Here is a 6,000-nt window from a genome sequence, read left to right as displayed (position 1 = left end):
ATATTCCTTATGCCCTTAGGAATGCACTGTTTTAGACCACTATTGTGGACTCAAGAATGGTTACACGATTTTGCTATGATTTGACATAGTGACCTAGTTTCAAACACGTGACTAAAATTCTATCTTTATATAATGTTCAAACAGTCCAATATTTTCTGACTAAGTTCCATAAAGATTAGATGGGAAACGTGGCCTCTAGATTTGTAACGATATGAAATATTACGATACACACATACCGCACACCAAAAGATGCTGGACGCTTGACATAGGATGATTACAGAAGCTCACTTTGAGCACGGAGAGACGTTCTTTAAACGAAAAATATAAAAGCGGAAAGTGTCGTCCCTGATTAGCCTATGCGGACGGCACAGGCTCATCTGGGACGACACTACGCACATGCATTAAACCCCTTTTTCACAGAGCACGGTCCAAATATATTAAAAGATCACTAGTAAGAACAATAAAATAAGAAAGCATAGATAAACACGTAAGTTTAACAATTTATATCAAACAACCCAACAAGAAAGTGTTAGTTGTCATTCTATACAGTCATGCGCCTTTTATGCTCACTAGAAACTATTTTTATAAATATGTAATGTTGATCTTATCAATATCAATCTTATTTTATATTATGTGAAGTTTTATTTACCTTAAACTTAAATGTCTATTTTATTATTTTATCCATATTTCATGAAGTCAATGTCGAAACAATGACACCTGGTTTATTGCACTGATTACCATGGTACCCGGGTGTACTTTGTCCAGGGTTTTCCATGGAAATCCATGGAAAATATGAGGCTGGAGTATTCGTCAATATTTAAAAAAAAAAGGGTGGAAAATTGTCCATGGTATGTGGAAATAGCCTGGAATAGTTTCCATGGTTTTCCAGGCTCCCTGGAATAATTACCATGGAACAATTTCCAGGGTTTTCCAGCCAGCATGGAATAAATACCGTCCGAATACTCCATGTAATCTGGAAAACCATGGAAAACCATGGATTTTTTTCCAGGGTTTTCCAGATTACATGGAGTATTCGGACGGTATTTTTTCCATGCTGGCTGGAAAACCCTGGAAAATGTTCCAGGTTTTTTCTTTGTTTAATATTCCATGGATGCCTGGTATAACATGGAAAATTGTCCAGCGTTTACCATGGTCACTGAATAGAAAAAGAAATTTCTGGTCTAAAAACAATATTCATGTATTAAATGAATACAATACTCACAGCTTAAATAAATCATAATTTAAGGTTAGATTAAAACAAAACAAAAAATCAACATAATGCCTTAGTTTCTTCGATGTATTATTTTGTTCACAATTCATCAAAATATAACATCAGATTACAAATTGTGTTACATTTATTTAACAAATTATTCAGATCAAACAAGTGTTGTTTAATACATGCTTACAAAGCCTCTAGGTCCATTATCATAAATCAGGCCCTTACATAACAGAACAGGCGCTACTTTAAAAGTTAAAAAGTATAATGCAACCTTAACAACATGTATTCAAAGTAACAAAATACAAGCAAGTCAAGTAATATACAGTAACAATTCACGAACCCTGTACAAACGATATACAAGAAACAAAATGAAAAATTTAAGTTATTTTAGCTACTTCATGTTTGTCACAATATATGTAGCTGCCCATGAGAACAATTAAGGATACTATTTTTCTCAGCTACTTTCACTTTAATGCAATTTAGGTGCTCAATTTCATTAAAATACTTTTATATAATTTTATTGTTCAAAGAAATTCAGAACATGAATGCATGTACATGTATTACTTTCCAAGTGACAGTTTAAAATATAATTGCAAGTCTAAAACTTGTGAAGGCAGCTTAGTAAATTATAAGTACCCAGGTGGGATAAAATTACAGTTTTTAAAAACTTTTTTGTTAATTAGCTGGGCTTCAGTAGGTCGTGGATCTTTTATAGAACTTGTACTGCTGTTATACTGTACGGCTCCTGCATGATCTCTGAAAGAAAAACAAAGCAAACAATATTACAAGAAAGTCATAAGTTTTTTACATTCATCTGTAAAAGTAAATGTGCAGCAATCATATGATTGAATATCTATTCTTCAATGCTCATTCATATTTTAATCTATTTTAGATATTTCATATCACTGCTCAATTCGGTACATCTGGCTTTTTTGTATTTGAGCGAACATTTACGATCCTAAGTAGTTAGCAATTATTTCTTTTCCATTTACTGAAATTTATTCTCTTAAAGTTTGCAAGCGGGCTTTAATCTTCTTGCAAACAGGCAACCACACAGGAAAACTGAGACTTTCAAGTGAATAAATTGTTGATTTAACTTATATTTTTATATGACTCTCTTTTATTTTGAAATTTATATTGTTGTTTTCTTAAATGCCCCAAAACGGGGTACACTAGCATGTATCTGGAAACTCAAACATATATAGGAATTTTATATTCAGATATTGCTATATGAAAGATATGCTAATTTGCTAATTCATATAAAAATAACCTGTAATTGAAACTAGACCAAAATATTGGATACCAAAAAGACAAAATACTTTCAGGTGGTTAACACTAAATTACTTATATGAGCCCGGGGCATAACAATATTTACCATGAATTTGTGGCCATGTTAGTCCTCTTGGTAAATGCGCCAAAAGAGCCGCTTTGCTGTCTTGGGTTATTTCCCTGCCAAACTCTGCAGTATCTTCCATCAACTGGTCAGCTACAGTTAAAGCACATAATGAAAATGTATATAGAAAATAATTCAAGTATTGTTTTAAATATTTAGTAAAATTGTCTTTAAATAATAACTTACAATGAAGTTAATACATCACAAAGCATAGCATAACAAAATTTGTAGGTATGATTAGTACAAATTTATTATTGCTATAATTAGAATGATGTGTAATTCTATTGGTATGAAAATGTACAGTGAAACCTAAAAAACAATGCTATTGGTTTAATTAATTTATTTATAAACATTAACAGCATTAATGAGCATTGAGTTCTCATCATGCACAGCACATAACTCCCTTAGCCTCAGTTCCCTAGCCATGCATTATAAACTTCCGATACTACATTCAAGCTTATTAATATCTCCACATAGGACTTCCTTTATCAAGCTGCAAACTGCACTTAGTGAAAATGTGTGTGACAGCTGCTTTTAAACTTCTATATTTGCCATACTTTTACCTTAAATGTCACATACAAAAGGTCTACAATGATGACATAAGAAGAATAAATTTAAAGGAATATTTAGAAATAATGAAAAGCACAAACCTTCAGTTGTTCTATTCCTAGACAGACTTCTGAAACACTTGTATGCATCACTTTTTAACAACATTTCATGTCACTTTCCAAATGATATCCATACATTATTATTTTAAGAAATTCTTGTTAATGGAAAAACTCATTAAGTTAAACTCTACTGTTTGTGAAATTACATTAACTTCATTTTAACAGCAAGTTTAACCTGCATTTTTTCTTCAATACGCCTTCTCCATAATTTCAATCTAACAGGTAAACTTTCTGTATTTGAACTCAGCCAATCAGAAAAGGCTGTGATATTTTATAACCAATAGATTAGCCGCAGACACATCTGACTCACACACAGGCTTTTCAGATAGTTTGTTAATTGCAAACCTGGACTGTAGTTAAATATTGAGTGTGTATACACCTTGAACAGGGTTAAGGAATTTAAACTTGTAGACATTGCTTTGAAAGTTACTACTTTTACTTCTACTACTAGTACTACTACTACTACTACTACTTCTGCAAAACTACTACTACTATTACAACAGCCACAACAACAACAACAACTACCTACTACTACTACTACTACTACTACTGCTACTACTACTACTACTACTACTTCTACTTCTACTACTACTACTACTACTACATCTACTACTACTACTACTACTACTACTACTACTACTACTACTACTGCTGCTACTACTGCTACTACTACTACTACTACTACTACTACTTCACCTACTACTACTGCTTCAACTACTACTACTACTGCTACTGCTGCTGCTACTGCTGCTACTACTCCTGCTGCTGCTGCTACTACTACTACTGCTACTGCTGCTGCTGCTACTATTACAACTCCTGCTGCAGCGACTACTACTACTACTGCTGCTGTTACTACTACTACTACTTCTACCACTACTACTGCTGCTACTTATACTTCTACTACTACTACTACTACTACTACTACTACTACTACTAGTACTTCAACTACTACTGCTACTACTACTGCTACTACTACTGATGCTGCTGATGCTGCTACTGCTACTACTGCTGCTGCTGCTACTTCTACTACTACTACTGCTGCTGCTGCAAATGCTACTTCCTTAACTACTACTACTACTGCTGCTACTAGTATTGTTATTATTATTTATACTACTATTGCTACCATTACTGCTACTATTCCTGTAAATGCTAAAACAACAACACAATAGTAACTGCTAATGTCACTTAAATTTGCACCAATAGTATAATTATCAGTAGTTTAACTGCTTGTACAACTTATACAACAACCACTTTTACTTCTACTCCTACAACATATTCTACTGCCAGCACCAGCATTACTACTTCTACTACTACTACTACTACTATAACTACTACTATTTCTGCCCAAACTATGCACATTGTTTTATGTTTTATTCATATGTTGTGTAAATTGTTGAACTCTGATTTACTTTGAATAAAATGTGTTGCATTTTTATAAGTTATTTTCTCCTCTTATAAAGTCTAAGTTTTTTCCAGGGTTAGCTGAAAATGTTAGAGTCTTTTCCATGCTTAAAAAATTCTATGTTCCACTTTCCATGCTATCTGGAAATATTTTCCAGGGTTATCCAGCCTAAATCCAGCGTTTTCCATTCCTTTTCCATGCTTTTCCATCCAAGGCTGGAAAATGCTTGGAAAAAAAGTCCACGTTTCATGGACATTTCTAGAACAAAACCCTGGAAAACCCTGGAAACTGTTTCAAATTCCAGGGATTACCATGGAATTCCATGTTATACCATGGATTTCCAGCCTAAGTTCCATGATTACCCTGGACAATGTACACCCGGGTACCATGTGGAATACTTAATTGTAACATGTACTGTTACAATTTTGTTACACGTATACACTATATGGGCCTTGTTCTGAGAAAACTGGACTTAATGCATGTGCGTAAAGTGTCGTCCGAGATTAGCTTGTGCAGTCTGGACAGGCTAATCAGGGACGACACTTTGCGATTTTTTGGTATTTTTAGTTTCAAGGAAGTCCCTTCGTATCGAAAATCAAGTTTTGGCTCAAAGTGTCGTCCCTGATTAGCCTGTGCGGACTGCACAGGCTAATCTGGGATAACACTTTACGCTTATGCATTAAGCCCAGTAATCCCAAAACAAGGCTCAAATAGTTTCATCATGTGATCTTTATAAAAGTGGTATACTCTTCTTTTCTCTCTCTTCTCGCTATAGTTCCAAGCTGCAGAGAAAGAAAAATACTGAATTCTAACACGGCACGTGACTTGTTTTCTATAGACAAAGAAGCAAATCAAGCGTGGGTTATTCTGCAATAACTTATGAGCGGAGCTTAATGTTTCGAAAATAGTTCCGAATAAATAAAGAAAATATTGCATTAAAATGCACGTGCTAAAACCCGCTCTAAAAGAAATGTAATAAATGTAGCATGTATATAAGTGTAATGAAACAACTAATTGTATATTTGGTGATTATTGGCATAACCACGCCTACAAAGAATGTTATTTGTTAGGAAACGTAATTCAGAAAACATTTATAGCATGTAAGCTTTCCAGTAGCATCAATAAACGTGACGTCATTAAGTTTCTACGATTGTTGTTTTCAATGAAAGCGACGTCATTTGCAAAATATTTGTAAATGAAAACGACGTCATATGTTTGTACAATTCAATGACGTCACTAAATAGTGAACTGTGTACTAAGAAAGGCGGAGTATTAAAAAAAATTGTTCACGTCCTAAAACTTGAACCAAATCAATAAG

The 6,000-nt window shown here is 33.8% G+C and overlaps 1 long non-coding RNA gene across 1 annotated transcript; it reads right to left on the bottom strand.

The window, feature by feature from the left end:
- Positions 1-1,283: 1,283 nt before the first annotated feature.
- LOC127864316 (uncharacterized) lies at positions 1,284-3,157 on the bottom strand. Its single transcript, XR_008041753.1, has 2 exons — positions 2,595-3,157; positions 1,284-1,975 (listed from the first exon to the last, which is right to left on the bottom strand). It is a non-coding gene; the product is annotated as an uncharacterized LOC127864316 (long non-coding RNA).
- Positions 3,158-6,000: the final 2,843 nt, after the last annotated feature.

This window comes from Dreissena polymorpha, chromosome 1 (assembly GCF_020536995.1).
Source record: "Dreissena polymorpha isolate Duluth1 chromosome 1, UMN_Dpol_1.0, whole genome shotgun sequence".
Lineage (NCBI taxonomy): Eukaryota > Metazoa > Mollusca > Bivalvia > Myida > Dreissenidae > Dreissena > Dreissena polymorpha.
The sequence above is the reverse complement of the archived record's forward strand: the minus strand, read 5'-3'. Positions and strand labels throughout refer to the sequence as shown.